This window comes from Lynx canadensis, chromosome D2, assembly GCF_007474595.2.
Source record: "Lynx canadensis isolate LIC74 chromosome D2, mLynCan4.pri.v2, whole genome shotgun sequence".
Lineage (NCBI taxonomy): Eukaryota > Metazoa > Chordata > Mammalia > Carnivora > Felidae > Lynx > Lynx canadensis.
The window spans coordinates 34,711,260-34,727,919 of record NC_044313.2 but is presented as its reverse complement, the minus strand read 5'-3'; the positions used below and the strand labels follow the sequence as shown (position 1 = coordinate 34,727,919).

Here is a 16,660-nt window from a genome sequence, read left to right as displayed (position 1 = left end):
TATATTATATATATATAAGGCCAATGAATGCCCTGCTGCTACCTGGGGCAAAAAATGACAGCTGAGGTAAATAAAAGAGCGTAAAGCCTGAGAGGGGAAAAAAAGGAGAGTTTCTTAGGGAAATTAGGCCTTCAAAGCCTACGTATACTGGGGAGTTGAGAAAGCCACTCATGTCCAGGCTAACTTACATGCTTAGAGAAGACCCTAAGCTTTCACTGCTGGCTGATCTCCAGGCTCAGCACAAGCAGATAGTGAAAACTAAGGCAGATTTTAAATGGCCTAGTTAAGCACTGAAGGTGTGTTCCAACACAGTCAATCTGTAAAGACTCGAAGGATTTTTTTTCTTTTCCTTAATTTTTTTTTTTTACTTCTTGTTTTATTTATTTCTTGGTTACTGGTATTCAAGGAAATCTGTCAGCTTACTATGCAAGCAAAAAGAGACCTCGGAGACTACAGAAGTCAAAGAATCGATACTCGAAAATAGTTTAGGTAAGTAACAAACGGTTACAGCCACGGCAGGCAACAAACAAAAACCCTGAGGCAAGAAGAATCCCATTTCCAGAGAACCACATTATAATACCAAAAAATTTTTAACAGAAAGCTAAGAAGTATGCAAAGAAACAAAGTATGGCCCATTTACAGAAGAAAGGAATACAGACCATCCCTTATGAAACACAAACATTGGACTTTAAATGAACTGTCTCAAATACACTCATAGAGCTAAAGGAATTCAGGAGGACAATGTCTCAACAAATGGAGAATATTAGTAAAGAAACTAAAAAAAAGAGCCACACAAATTTTTAGCAGAAAAGTACTAAAACTGGAATGAAAATACACATACACAAAACACTGGAGGATTCCAATAGCAGATGTGAGGAGGCAGTAGCATGAACCAGTGAACTCGAACCCAGGTTAATTGAAATTTGTCTAATCCAAAATGCAGAAAGAAAAAAGAATGAAGGAAAAACTAAATAAAGCTTAAGAGACCTGTGGAGTGCAATGAATCATACCAACATTTGCAAAAAGGGAGTACCAGAAGGAGAGGAGGGGAATGGGCAGAAATACTTGAAATAATGGCTGAAAACTTCCCAAATTCGTTGCAACACTTGAATCTGTACATCCAGGAAGCTTAACAAATTCAAACAGGAGAAACTCCAAGAGATTCACAACGAGAGACGTTATATATTCAAACTATCTAAAGCTGAATACAGAATCTTGAAAGTATCAAAGTGTATGTCATCTTCAAGGAAATGCAAATCAAAACCACAGAGAGATATCACTTTACATCCAAAAGGATAGCTATAGTAAAAACAAAAAATAACAAGTATTGGCGAAGATGTTCAACGGGAACCTTCATATATTGTGGGAATGTAAAATGGTTCAGTCATTGTAGAAAAATAATTTGATGGTATCTAAAAAAGTTAAACATAAAATTACTGTATGACCCATAATTCCCTTTCTAGGTACCTATCCAAGAGAAAATAAAAAAATCATCCACTTAAAATACTTGTACATATATGTTCATATCACCACTATCACAATAGTCAAATGTTATAAACAACCTATGTGTCCATCAACATATGAATGGATAAACAAAATGTGGTATATACATACAATGGATTACTACTTGGCCATAGAAATGAATGAAATACTGGTACATGATACTGTGTGAATAAACCTTGAAAATAAAGAAGTCAGATGCAGAAGTTCATATATTGTGTGATTATGATTCCTTTTCTACAAAATATCCAGAACAGGTAAGTTCATAGAAACATACTGGTGATTGCCAAGGCTGATTGAGAGGGGAAATGGGAGTGACTAATAAGTATGTAGATTTCTTTTGGGATATTGGAAATATACTGGAACTAGATAGATGTGATGGTTGTGTAATATTGTGAACATGTTAAATGCTACTGAGTTATGTACTTTATTTAAAATTTTTTATTTTTTAATGAGACATAATTGGCATATAATAGTTCAATATAATTATTCAATATTTGTATATATTGAGAAATGATAACAGTAAGTCTTAAAATGATTCATTGTATATGATTTTGGCCTAAAAATCCATTCAAAATAGAAGAGGTAATTGAATCATAGTGGCATTAATATTGTAGGTAGAATTAATTAGCAGATGGGAAAAAAATTCTTAAATGTTACAATCTATTTTAATTTTGTTTTAATTTTTTTGTTATACAATACGTACTTTTTTAAGTAATTTTATTTATTTATTGTTTTTAAAAAAATTTTTTTTAATTTATTATTTTTTTTAATGTTATCATTTATTTTTGAGAGAGAGAGCATGAGCAGGGGAGGGGCAGAGAGAGAGGGAGACACAGAATCTGAAGCAGGCTCCAGGCTCCCAGCTGTCAGCACACAGCCCGACACGGGGCTCGAACTCACAGACTGTGAGATCATGACCTGAGCTGAAGTCAGATGCTCAACCGACTAAGCCACCAAGGTGCCCCTTATTGTTTAATTTACATACAAGTTAGTTAGCATCTGGTGCAACAATGATTTCAGGAGTAGATTCCTTAATGCCCCTTACTCATTTAGACTATCCCTCCTCCCACAAGCCCTCCTGTTCTCTATATTTAAGAGAACTCTCTGTTCTCTATATTTAAGAGTCTTTTATGTTTTGTCCCCCTCCCTGTTTTTATATTATTTTTGCTTCCCTTCCCTTATGCTCATCTGTTTTGTATCTTAAAAGTCCTCATATGAGTGAAGTCATATGATATTTGTCTTTTGCTGACTAATTTCGCTTAACCTAATACCCTCCAGTTCCATCCACATAGTTGCAAATGGCAAGATTTCATTCTTTTTGATTGCCGAGTTTGTTTTAATTTTTTTAATGTTTATTTTTGAGGGAGAGACAGAACATGAGTGGGGGAGGGGCAGAGACAGAGGAAGACACAGAACCTGAAGCAGGTTCCAGGCTCAGCTGTCAGCACAGAGCCCAATGCAGGGCTTGAACTTGTGAACCACAAAATCATGACCTGAGCCAAAGTCGGAAGCTTAACTGAATAAGCCACCCAGGTGCCTCTGTTTGTGATTTTTTTTAAGTTTATTTTGAGAGAGAGAGAGACAGAGAGAAAGTGAGAGCGCATGTGCACGAGTGAGGAAGGGAGGGGCAGAGAGAGGAGAGAGAGAAAGAATCCCAAGCAGGCTCTGCATTGCCAGTGAGAAGCCCAGTGTGGGGCTTGAACTCATGAACCGTGAGATCATGACCTGAGCTGAAACCAAGAGTCAGATGCTTAACCAGCTGAGCCACACAGGTGCCCCTAAAGGGAGTTTTTAAAAGTGGATGATGGGTTAGAAGAAAATAGCTACACTAGACATAACAAGACAAAAGCACAGAAACAAAAGAAACAGTATGGTGAAAAGATCTAACATACATGTAATTAGAGCCTCCAAAGGAAGAAGAGAGAATGACTCAGGCTCTGTAAATCTCAAGCAGGGTGAATATAAAGTCGCACCTAGGTACACCATAGTCAAACAGCTAAAAGCCAACAATAAAGAAAAAGTCTTATAAGTAACTAGAAAAAAACAAGACATTACTAGGAAAAACAATTAGGCTGACAGCTGACTTTGCAGTAGAAAGAAAGGAAGCAGACAATGGAATGATAGCTTCAAAGTAATGAATAAGTAAAGTCAGTGGGAATGGTAGAGTAAGGTCCTCCATAAAACAGTCCTCCATAAAAGCAAGGAGACAGAAAATCTGTCAAGAGAAAAATTTTTTAGAATTCTTGTAATAAACCAAAGGCTTGGAATAATCCAAGGAGCATTTATTTTTTATTTTTTTAAAGGCTATATTTTGGTTAGAATGATGAGCTTTGTGGGATTTTAACTTGACCTATTCTCATCACTCTCCCCAGCTTCTTACTAGCCTTGAAAACCAACAGTCCCACGATCATAGTGAAAACCAGTAGCCTAGCAGCCACTGGCTGGCATAGAATAGGTTTGGAGCTTCCTGAAAACACCATTCTCAAATAACTGTTACTATTTGACCTATCTGGCAATTCTCTGGAGACCCCCACTAGTCACAGGACTTGTCTTTATTTGACCTGACTCTGACCTTGCTCAGTGAATATAGCCTTCTTCCTGGGGGCATTTGTTGAAAATAAGCAGCAACCATAGTTAACACTGCACCTGTCTGAGTTAGTGATCTTCCACCTTAAGAAAGTGGGGAGCCTGATGTGGGGCTCACATCCATTACCCTGGGATCATGACCTGAACCTAAATCAAGAGTCGGATACTCCACCAACTGAGCCATGCAGATGCCCTTGACAATCTGTCTTTTAATTAGCTTATTTAGAACGCTTACATTTAATTATTGGTCTTAAATATATAATCTTGCTGGTTGTTTTGTTTCCTCTGTTCTTTGTTCCTTTTTCCTCATTTAGAATTAATTAAATGTTGTTATGAATCTATTTTATTGCCATTAAACTTCTGTTTAGTTGTTGTCCAAAGGTTTGCAATATACATCTTGAATTAATCAGTTTACTTTCAAAAACATTATACTGATGCAAGTATAGTTTAAGAACCAAACAACAGCATACTTTTAATTATTTCTCATCTTTTCTGGTTGTTTCCATTTTATTTTTATATTTGCAATAGAACTACAACGCATTACTACTATATTTTTTTTAAATGAGTGTCATTTATCTTTTAGATAAAAAATAAGAGAAAGAATGTCTTCCTATTTATTTTCATTTTAGCCATTTCCAGAGATCACTTGTTTTTGTAAATCCATTTATTTGTTTACAATGCCATATATATTCCTCTTGCTTAAAGAAATTCCTTGAACATTTCTTATAGTACAGGACTGCTGGTGATGAATTCTGTCAGTTTTTGGTTTCTAAATAATTCTCTGTTTTGTCATTTTTGAAAGATATTTCATTGGGTCTAGATTTCTGGGTTGATAGTTATTTTCTTTCAGCACTTTAAAGATGTCACTCTGTTGTCTTCTGGTTGCAGTTTCTAACAAGAGGGCTGGTAGGTAATTCCTATCTTTGCTTTTCTGCATTTAATGTCTTCTTTCTCTGGATGCCTTCAAAATTTTCTCTAGAATTTTGGCTTTCAGTACTTGTAATGGGGGGGGGGGCAGGGAGCTAAGTTGCTGGAGGGCTTTTCTCAATATTTCTGCTCTATTCTCCACTTTCAGCCTTCCCTGTGTGCCTGAGCCATGGAAGAGTCTGTAAGCACATTTTTGCCCTTCTGCCTTGGGAAGGATGCTATGCCTTGATTCCTGGGGTTTGTTGGCTGGCGTGGAGGTTGAGGAGGGTTTTCTGTTGGGCAGGTCCAGCCTTACTTCTAAGCAGGCCCTGTGTCCCATGTCTTAGGGGAGTTGGGCTTTCTCAGTGATCCCGTCCCTCTCTGGGGTCGCCAAACTCTGACCATATCTTTGGCCCTTTCTTTGCAGGGAAGAGTGTCGTGCCCCACCCCTAGGAGTGGATGTTTTCTGTTTGTGTGTTTGTTTTCACCTTTATCTCAATCACAGTGGTCTTTACCTGTTCCCTAGGAGCCAGGATGGTGCTGCCCTTCTCCCTGTGGCTTTTGTCTATAGGGAAGAAGGGTCTGGGCTCCATGCCTCTCATGTAGTGAAGGCTCCTCCCTTCCCAGGCCTGCATCATGGATGTAGGCTGTCTCTGGTCTTCTGCCCAGCCTCCAGACTCTCTTGAGCACCTGGTAAAGTCTGTGAAGACCCGGCTAGTGGGTGCAAATTCCCACTGTGTCTGCACTTCCTAGAGATTCTATACTTTCTTGTTGGCTCATATTAAGCCTTTGGCAATTTGTTTAAAATTTTAGCTGACTCCTTCTTACATGTTTACTCCTCCTCACAGGCTCTACCACAGGTCAGCTACTGCTCATCCTTGTCTCTCCTTAGGAAGTCCTGTCTTTCCTGAGAGAACTCAGCTGCCCTGAGACCTTAGCTCTCTGATGTGCTCAAGAAAAGTTGTGTAGTTTATCTCATTTTTTCTTTGACAGATTTCTGTCTTAGGTGGGAGCAGAACCTGTGTAATCTCGCATTAACATTGTCCAACGTGTCAGACAAATAGTGGACTGAGTTCAAGAGAGATTTCCTTTTCAAAAAAAATTTTTTTTAATGTTTATTTATTTTTGAGACAGAGAGAGACAGAGCACGAATGGGGAAGGGTCAGAGAGAGGGAGACACAGAATCCGAAACAGGCTCCAGGCTCTGAGCTGTCAGCACAGAGCCCGACGCGGGGCTCGAACTTGCAGACCGCGAAATCATGACCCGAGCTGAAGTCGGCCGCTTAACCGACTGAGCCACTCAGGCACCCCGAGATTTCCTTTTCAAATGTGTGCCTATTTGGTTCCTATTCTATTCTTATTAAACAAAATTGTTGTATGTTTACTTACCATTTCTTTTTGCCCCTTGGCAGCCAAAAGTCTTTTCTAGTCTTTCTGGTCACCTTCTATGTCTTCAAAATACTTCCCCAATGTGAACCTGAAGAGACCGAGGAAAATAAGAATTTAATCTGATATCTCCTTAGGTTTAATCTGACCTCCTTATTCAAAAGCTTTTGTTTTGAAGGAAATTTAAAACCTTGTTGCCATACCTAGGCTTGGCATATTGTCTGATGAAGTAAGTGACTTTTGGTCAGCAGGAGTATCAGTAGCAGATGTCCCTTGGGACATTTTCTCCCAAAGAGGAAGAGAAAGAAGAGAAAAACATGAAAACACTTCATAGACATTCTATTAAAAATATTATTTTAAATGTCTTTTGTTGGGGCGCGTGGGTGGCTCAGTCGGTTAAGCATCCGACTTCAGCTCAGGTCATGATCTCACAGTTCATGGGTTCGAGCCCCACGTCGGGCTCTGTGCTGACAGCTCAGAGGCTGGAACCTACTTCAGATTTTGTCTCCCTCTCTCTCTGCCCCTCCCCTGTTCACACTCTGTCTCTTCTCAAGAATAAACATTAAACAAAATTTTTAAATGTCCTTTGTTATTTTCTCACTGAATTATATATCACTTGGTTGGATAACTCAAAACTAGGATAGTGAAAACAAAATCAAGCTACCCTTTTAGAATCACTCTGATTTTTCTTTTTATCGATGGGAATAGAATCGATAAGCCTAATAATCTTTTCCTGAATTTTTGGTAACGACAAATAATAGGCCTATTTCTTATCCTTTATGTAAGAAGTGCCTATGACTTATTTTAAAATAAAATATTGGATAATTAAACTATAATTGAAATATTTGAAATATATGGAGCTTGAAATAACAGTGCAATTATTGGGGCGCCTGGGTGGCTCAGCTGGTTAAGCATCTGATTCTTGATTTTGGCTCAGGTCATGATCTCAGAGTTCGTGAGATTGAGCTCCACGTGAGACTCAGTGCTGACAGCCCAGAGCCTGCTTGGGATTCTCTCTCCTCTCTCTTTGTCCCCCACTCAAATAAATAAACTTAAAAAAAAAAATAGTACTCGTATACATTACCATTGCTTATCACAGAAAATTCTTGTTTAAGAATCATATCTGAGGGGGGGCACCTGGGTGGCTCAGTCAGTTAAGTGTCTGAATTCAGCTCAGATCATGATCTCATGGTTCATCAGTTTGAGCCCCACATTGGGCTCCGAACTGATGGTGCAGAGCCTGCTTAGGATTCTCTCTCCCTCTCTCTCTGCCTCTTCAGCACTTGCTCTGTCTGTCTCTCTTTCTCTCTCAAAATAAGTAAATCAACTTAAAAAAAAAGAAAAAAGAAAGAATCGTATCTGAGGGGTGCCTAGGTGGCTCAGTCCGTTAAGCCTCCAACTCTTGATTTCACCTCAGGTCATGATCTCATGTGAGATGGAGCTCCACGTCGGGCTCTGTGCTGACAGGGCAGAGCCTGCTTGGAGTTCTCTTTCCCTCCCTCTCTGCCCCTCCCCTGCTTGTTCTCTCTCTCTATCAAAATAAATAATCAGGGGCGCCTGGGTGGCGCAGTCGGTTAAGCGTCCGACTTCAGCCAGGTCACGATCTCGCGGTCCGTGAGTTCGAGCCCCGCATCAGGCTCTGGGCGGATGGCTCGGAGCCTGGAGCCTGTTTCGATTCTGTGTCTCCCTCTCTCTCTGCCCCTCCCCCGTTCATGCTCTGTCTCTCTCTGTCCCAAAAATAAATAAACGTTGAAAAAAAAAAATTAAAAAAAAAAAATTAAAAAAAAAAAAATAAATAAATAATCATTAAAAAAAAAAGAATCAGGGGCGCCTGGGTGGCTCAGTCGGTTGGGCGTCCGACTTCGGCTCAGGTCATGATCTCGCGGTCCGTGAGTTCGAGCCCCGCGTCGGGCTCTGTGCTGACAGCTCAGAGCCTGGAGCCTGCTTCGGATTCTGTGTCTCCCTCTCTCTCTGACCCTCCCCCATTCATGCTCTCTCTCTGTCTCAAAAATAAGTAAACATTAAAAAAAATTATAAAAAATAAAAAAAAAAGAATCATAACTGAGATTAAATACTTGCTTTGTTTATTAGCTCTGTGCCTTTGTACAAATTGTTTACTTTCTCTAAGCCTACTTCTCATCTATAAAATGGAGTTATTATCTATCTGCTGGACTATCAAAATGTAGCAAAAGCGTTCTAGACTTTCAGCCTTGGAGGTATAATAAGGTAGAAAACAATGAGAGGATACTCATTTTGTGGCTGGCCTTCTATCACCTCCATGTGTGACACCCTTCTGCTTCTTTTCCACAATCATTGCTCCCAAGACCATGAAAGAGAAGGGTGCCAAACTATGGCTCAGTGCCACGAGCCACCGCACATAGAAGATGCTGCTTTTCATTCTGACTCCTGTCATTTCACAGCTACTGCCACCACAGAAACTCCATAGCAATTGCTATGATTCCTGCTCTTATCCTCATTCCCTCTGAAAATTCTTTTTCCTTGTTTTCTATTTTTTTAATTTTTTAAAGTTTTTAATTTTAATTCCAGTATAGTTAACATACAGTGCTATATTAGTTTCAGGTGTACAATATAGTGATTCAACAATTCTATTCATTACTCTGTGCTCATCATAAGTGTACTCTTTAATCCTCATCTCCCCCCCCCCCCCACCTCCCCTCTGGTAACCATCAGTTTGTTCTCTATAATTAAAAGTCTGTTTCTTGGGGCACTTTGGGTGGCTCAATCGGTTGAGCCTCTGACTCACGATTTCTGCTTAGGTCATGATCTCATGGTCATGGGATAGAGCCCCACATCGGGCTTGGCCCTGGACGTGGAGCCTGCTTAGGATTCTCTCTCTTCCTTTCCCTCTGCCCCTCCCCAGTTCATGCTTTCTCTCTCTCTTTTCAAAAAGTCTATTTCTTGGTTTATCTCTCTCTTTTTATTCCCCTTTGCTCATTTGTTTGGTTTCTTTTTTTTTATTAAAATTTTTTAAAAAATGTTTTATTTGTTTTTGAGATAGAGTTTGAGCAGGGGAGGGGCAGAGAGAGGGGGACAGAGAATCCAAAGCAGGCTCTGTGCTGACAGCAGAGAGCCCAATGTGGGGCTCAAACTCATAAACCATGAGATCATGACCTAAGCCAGAGTCAGATGCCCAACCAACTGAGCCACTCAGATGCCCCGACTTCTGCCCATTTTTAAATTGGATTACTTAGTTTTTGGGTGTTGAGTTTTATAAGTTCTTTATATATTTTGGATACTAAATCTTTACTGGATACATCATTTTACAAATATCTTCACTCAGGGGCACCTGGGTGGCTCAGTTGGTTACGCACCTGACTCTTGGTTTTGGCTCAGGTCGTGATCTTATGGTTTGTGACATCAAGCCCCATGTTGGGCTCTGTACTGGCAGCATGGAGCTTGCTTGTGATGCTCTCTCTCCTTTTCTCTCCTCCTCCCCCTGCTCTCACACACCTGTGTGCACTCTCAAAATAAATAAACATTTAAAAAACATATCTTCAGCCATTCCATAAGTTGCTTTTTAGTTTTGTTATTTCCTTTGCTGTGCAGAAGCTTTTGTAGTCCCAAAAGTTTATTTTTGTTTTTGTCTGATTGCTGTGGCTAGGACTTCCATTACTACATTGGATAAAAGTGGTGAGAGTGAACATCTTTGTCTTGTTCCTAATCTTAGGGGAAATGCTCTCAGTTTTTCCCCATTGAGGATGATGTTAGCTGTGGGTTTTTCATATAAGGCTTTTATTATGTTGAGGTATGTTTCCTCTAAGCGTACTTTGTTGAGAATTTTTGTCATGAATGGATGTTGTTCTTTGTCAAATGCTTTTTCTACATCTATTGAAATGATCATATGATTCTTATCCTTTTTCTTTTTGAAGTGATGTATCCTGTTGATATGCGAATATTGAACCATGTTTGCAATATATTACAATAAATTGTACTTGATCATGGTGAATGATATTTTAAATGTATTTTTGAACTTGGTTTGCTGGTATTTTGTTGAGGATGGTTGCATCTATGTTCATCAGGGATGTTTGTGTCTGGCTTCTTTCACATAGCAAAGTGTTTGCAAAGAAACAAAATAAAAAATAAACAAGTGGGACTACATCAAACTAAAAAGCAAAATAAATTATTAACAAAGTGAAAGCACATTTTGTGGAATGGGAAAAGTATGTTTGCAAATCATATATCTGGTTAGGGTTAATATCAAAAACATAGAAAGAATTCATACAATTCAATAACAAAACAAATAACCCACTTTAAAAATGAGCAGAGATCCTGAAAAGACATTTCTACAAAGAAGATACATGAAAGGATAACATTGCATGAGGGGTGCCTGGGTGGCTTAGTTGGTTAAGTGTTTGACTTTTTTTTTTTAATGTTTTTTTATTTTTGAGAGATAGAGAGACAGAGCATGAGCAGGGGAGGGGCAGAGAGAGAGGAGACAGAGTCCAAATCAGGCTCCAGGCTCTGAACTTTCAGCACAGACCCCCAACGTGGGGCTTGAGCCCATGAACCATGAGATCATCACCTGAGCTGAAGTCAGATGCTTAACCAACTGAGCCCCCCAGACACCCCAGTAAGTGTCTGACTCTTGATTTCAGCTCAGGTCATGATCTTGCAGATCATTAGTTCAAGCCCTGAGTCCAGCTCTGCTGTGACAGCCTGTAACCTGTTTGAGATTCTCTCCCTCTCTCTACCCCTCTTCCACACACACTCTCTCCCAAAATAAATAAATAAACTTAAAAAAAAACCCTCAAAAACCAGTACATGAAAAGGTGCTCAACATCATTAGTCATTAGGAGAATGCAAATTAAAACCACAGTGGGATTATCACCTCATGCCTGTTAGAATGACCATCATAAAAAAGAGAAGAGACAACAAATGTTGGCATAAATATGGAGAAAAGGGAACCCTTGTGCACTGTTGGTGGGAATGCAGATTGGTGCAGCTACTATGGAAAACAGTATGAAGGATCCTTAAAAAATTTAAAATAGAACTACCATATGATCCAGCAATTCCACTTCTGGGATATATCCAAAGATAACAAAAACCCTAACTGAAAAAGATGTCTGCACCCTCATGATGTTCCTAGCAGCATTATTTACAATAGCCAAGACATGGAAACAACTTAAGTGTCCACCAATGGATGAATACATAAATATATGGAATATTATGCAGCTACCAAAAAAATAAGGAAATCGAGAGGCGCCTGAGTGGCTCAGTCGATTAAGCCTCCGACTTTGGCTCAGGTCATGATCTCGCAGTTCATGGTTCGAGCCCTGCATCAGGCTCTGTGCTGACAGTTCAGAGCCTGGAGCCTGCTTCAGATTCTGTGTCTCCCTCTCTCTCTGCCCCTCCCCTGCTTGTGCTCTCTCTCTGTCTCTCAAAAATAAACAAATGTTAAAAAAAAAAAAAAAAAAAAGGAAATCGTAGTTTTGTGACAAGATGAGTGACCTTGGAGGCATTATGCTAAGTGAAATAAGTCTGACAAGGAAAGAGAAATATTGCATGATCCCACTTACATGTTGAATCTAAACAAAAAACCCCAAAAACAACTCTAAGAGAAAGAGATCAGACTTGTGTCTATCAGACGTAGGGGGTGGGGGGAGAAGGAATTGGAGGAAGATGTTTAAAAGGTACAAAATCCTAGTTATAAGATAAATAAGTACTCGCTGGAACTAGAGTGTATAATGCTAAGAGAAATTAGTCAGAGAAAGACAAATATCATATGGCTTCCCTCATATGAGGAATTTAAGATACAAAACAGATGAACATAAGGGAAGGGAAGCAAAAATAATATAAAACAAGGGAGGGGGACAAAACATAAGAGACTCAAATACAGAGAACAAATGGAGGATTGCTGGAGGGGTTTTCGGTGGGGGGATTAGCTCAGTGGGCGAGGGGCATTAAGGAGGGCACTTGTTGCGATGAGCACTGGGTATTATATGTAGGGGATGAATCACTGGATTCTACTCCTGAAATCATTATTGCACTATATGCTAACCAATTTGGATGTAAATTAAAAAATAAAATAAATAGGTGCTAGGAATGCAATGTACATCATGATGACTATAGCTAACAATACTGTATGATATAGCAAGTCGTTAAGGGGGTAAATCTTAAGAGTTTTCATCACAAGGGGAATATTTTCTTCTTTTCTTTTTATTGTACCTATATGAGAAGATTGATGTTCCCTGAACCTATTGTGGTAACCATTTCACAATATTTGTTTATCAAATCATCATGCTGTATGTCTTAAACTTATACAATCGATGTATGTCAACCGTTTCTCAATAACACTGGTAAAAATATCAGTTAATAAAGTCGCATGACAGGGAAAGTGTTTACAAAGGTCATCCGTGTTGCAGCATGTATCACTAGTACTTCATTCATTTTTATTGCCAAATATTATTCCATTGCTAGGATGCACCATGTTTTATTTACCCATTCATAGGTTGATGGACTTTTGGGTTGTTTCCACTTTTTGGGTATTATAATCCCGCTATGAACATTTGTGTACAAGTTTTTGTGCAGACATATATTTTCATTTCTTGGGTATGTGTCTAGGAGTGGAATCACTGGATCATACGGTAACTTTATTTTTAAACTTTTTTTTTTGGGTGGCTCTTGGTTTCAGCTCAGGTTGTGATACCAGGGTCCTGGGATTGAGCATTACATGGGGCTCTGCACTGAGCATGGAGCCTGCTTAGGATTCTCCCTCTCTCTCTCTCTCTTACAAAAGAAGAAATAATAAAAGATTTATAAACTTTTCAGACACTGTCAGATTGTTTTCCAAAGCAGCTGCTTCATTTTACATTGCCACTAGCAATGTCTGAGGATTCTGCATCTCCACAACCTTGTCAACATTTGCTATTTTTTGATTAAAAAAAAATTATTATAGCTACCCTGGTGGGTATGAAGTAGCACCTTATTGTGGTTTTGATTTGTATACCCCTGATAAGTAGTGACATAGAATAGTTTTTCATGTGCTTATTGGCCATTTGTATATCTTCTTTGGAGAAATGTCTATTCAGATCTTTAGCATTTAAAAAAACGGGGTTATCTTTTTATTATTGAGTGCTTCATCACTTTTTTAACTGAGCAAATAAACAGCATAAGCTTCATCAAACCGTTCTTGATCAGTACATCCACATTACAGTGCTAAGTACGGTATAATATGTGAAATATAAACATCACTGGGTCGATATCATGGTGATTACTGCCCATGTGTTCCAGAGCTCTGATCCCATCCATGATGCAGATGAGACATTTGTATCTAATAACATTAGTATTCTGCAAGTTAGTAAAGCCTTAAAACACTAAGTAATTAGATTTTGTCAAGTTTTAATTAAATGTAATAATACAATGATTTGATATGTGATTTAATAAATGATTTAGTCATCCCAGCACTTGAAGGTAATAAAACTTTCAGTGTAAGTAAAAATAGAACCAAATTGTGGCTCAGTCAGTTATGCATCTGACTCTTGATTTCGGCTCAGGTCATAATCTCACAGTTTATGGGATCAAGCCCCATGGTTGGGTTCCATGCTGATAGCAGGGAATCTGCTCGAGATCCTCTCACTCCCTCTCTCTCAGTTCTTCCCCCCCACCCCCAAATAAATAAACAAACTTAAAAAGGGGACCAAATTGCTATCATAAAATCCATAGATGCTTTCAAGCTGTAGCTAATTTGAAGTTTGACCTCTATGTGTAATTATTGAAAATAAGTTGCACTTGCTTATTTGTATAGTTTATTTCTCTTAATTCACTTACTAAATATCTGTTAAAAACAAAAGAAGTTGGAAAAAAGAATTACCTAAGTTTTTACTAGATAAATTAGAGGTGAGACCCACCTTCCCTTCCTACAAAGTTTGGTCTCTTTTATAATAGCAGTGACTAAAATAAATGGTGCCAAATTTTTGGAGAGGGTCTTGTTTAATTCAGAATATAATTAAAATCTCATGTAGCTTTATTGGTTTTAGTATCCAGCAGAGAAAAAATATTGAAACTCCAAGAGATTTTGAATTAAATAGCTATAACAGTTTTGTTTTATTAGTTCTGACTGTGTGAAAAAAAAATTATAAGGACAACTTCGGAAAAATCTAGTTCTTTTAGAGCCCCAAATGACTTTTAAAACAATAAAACAAACTATAAAACCTACACAAGTGATATTAAAAATTATGTAGTTCAATAAATGTGACATTCACAAATGTGGTTGTAATTTTTTTTTTTTTAACCATAGCAAAATGAACATGGATCTGACGACTGGATTTAGAAGAGGTAGTGTTATATAGCTTAACAGAATTAAGTGCTTCAATTTGCTGGTGAGCATTATGTAGCGGAGTTGGAATGTTATATCAATGCCTTTTAAGATCTCCATCTACCTCACAGGGTCTGTGGCTAAATCAAAGAAAGGGATGATGCTTCCTCTTCCTATAGCAGTGATTATTTTCCTAGCATGTTAGTATTTATTTTTGGAAGGTTTGTAGATTTACATCGTTTTGGCTGGCTGCTAAGTCACGCACAGAATAAACTATAAACTCATACAATTTTTGAAGATGGAGAATGACAGCTGGCTAGTGATTTACTGTAAAGGCATTGCATAAATTAGAGTAATCATCTCAATTGCTTGCTGGGTGGAAGGGGCAGGAAAAGAAAAACAAAGACAAGGGAGAAATATGTTGTGAGTAGACAATAATCAGTTACCTGGTTAGTTCTTTGGGGTCCGAATCTTTGAAGACCCAAACATAACTTTTGAAGGCACCCTTGAGCTTCAGCTAATAATTGTCCTTTCTTTGTCCCCAAATCCTGTCTCTGTCCTTGGTACACAGAAGAGCACACTTGCCTGAATTCTCCATCAAGCCATGCGGTGAGAATAATAACTGGGGGAATGGGCACAACATCCTAACGGACCACAGAGGGACCAATGATTCTCAAATAGCCCTCCATGGATAGTTTCCAGGGGCAACTTGTATGCAGACTTAACAAACAATTTAAATAATTTTTACCTTCAAAAAATGAGACTGCTTTCATTTTTTAACATCTGAAATCATACTTTAAAAAGTTTTATATTGGAAACTTTCAAATCTACAGAGAAGCTGAAACTAGTTCAATGGACATTAGTATAAGCTTCAACTAAACTCACCAATGAAGAACTTTCTACTTTGCTTTATCACCCTGTTTATCTATACGTGTGTGTATGTGCATGTATGTTTTGGGCGTATTGAACTACTTGAAAGTTGCAGATGTCATGACCCTTCACACCTAAATACTTTAGCCTGCCCCTCCCAAGAATAAGGATATTTTACACACAATACCAATATCACACATAACACAATTAACATTAATTTACTAATGTCATCTAGTGTACAATTCATTTTCGCTTTTTCCCTATTGCTCCCAAAATGTCTTTAATAGTCTTTTTCCCCCTTTAATCTAGAATCCAATCAATTGGTGTGATACCCTGAGATGTAAAAATCCTCATTCTCCATGATGTTTCACTCCATGGCTCTGGTCCAAAGATGGTATTTCTTTCTTTTAGTTTTATTTATTTACTTTGAGAGATGATACTTCTTTTTTTTTTAATTTTTGTTTATTTGAGAGAGAGCAAGCATGCCCATGAGTGGGGGAGAGACAGAGAGGGAGAGAGAGAGTCCCAAGCAGGCGCCACACTGTCAGCACCAAGCTTAGAGCTCAAGGTGGGCTTGATCCCCAGCAACTGTGAGGTTGTGACCTGAGCTGAAATCCACAGTGGATCTAACCCACTGGGCCACCCAGGCATCCCTAAAGATGATTCTTTCTTGAATGAATGATTACATGTCTGATTTTATCAAGCTTTTTGTTTTACATTTGTTAGCTGACATCCTTTCAGCTTTACCATTCACCATCCCTCTCTCTCTGAGAATCACTACAGAGAGTGATACTTTGAACTGTTATATTCAATGTGTTATAATCCAAAATGTGTTTTTGATGCTTAAACCACCCCAAATTTGGCCAATGGGAGACTCATCAAGGCGGTCTGTCTCCTTTCTGTGGTTTCTAGCACAAGGTGCCTTGGGCTTACCTTGTACTTTTCCTGCCCCAGACCTAGAATCAGCCATTTCTTCAAGGATCTACTTATTCTGTGAATAGGTCACACACCCACATGGTTCAGTTCTCCCAATATTCCAAGTATATAGCATGTTCTTCCTTCAAATCCACCTCTCTCTTCCTAGACAGCTGATGTTACTAGTTTTTTGTGTATTCTCCCAGAGATAGTTCACAT

At 38.6% G+C, this 16,660-nt stretch overlaps 1 long non-coding RNA gene across 1 annotated transcript in view; it reads right to left on the bottom strand.

Annotated features, from left to right (window-relative positions):
- Nucleotides 1-6,729, bottom strand: part of LOC116738385 — a 29,598-nt gene extending 22,869 nt beyond the window's left edge. The window contains exons 1-2 of the long non-coding RNA XR_004344268.1: nucleotides 6,585-6,729; nucleotides 6,385-6,472 (exon numbers count right to left, since the gene is read on the bottom strand). This is a non-coding gene — a long non-coding RNA (uncharacterized LOC116738385). The remainder of the gene's footprint in view (nucleotides 1-6,384; nucleotides 6,473-6,584) is intronic.
- Nucleotides 6,730-16,660: the final 9,931 nt, after the last annotated feature.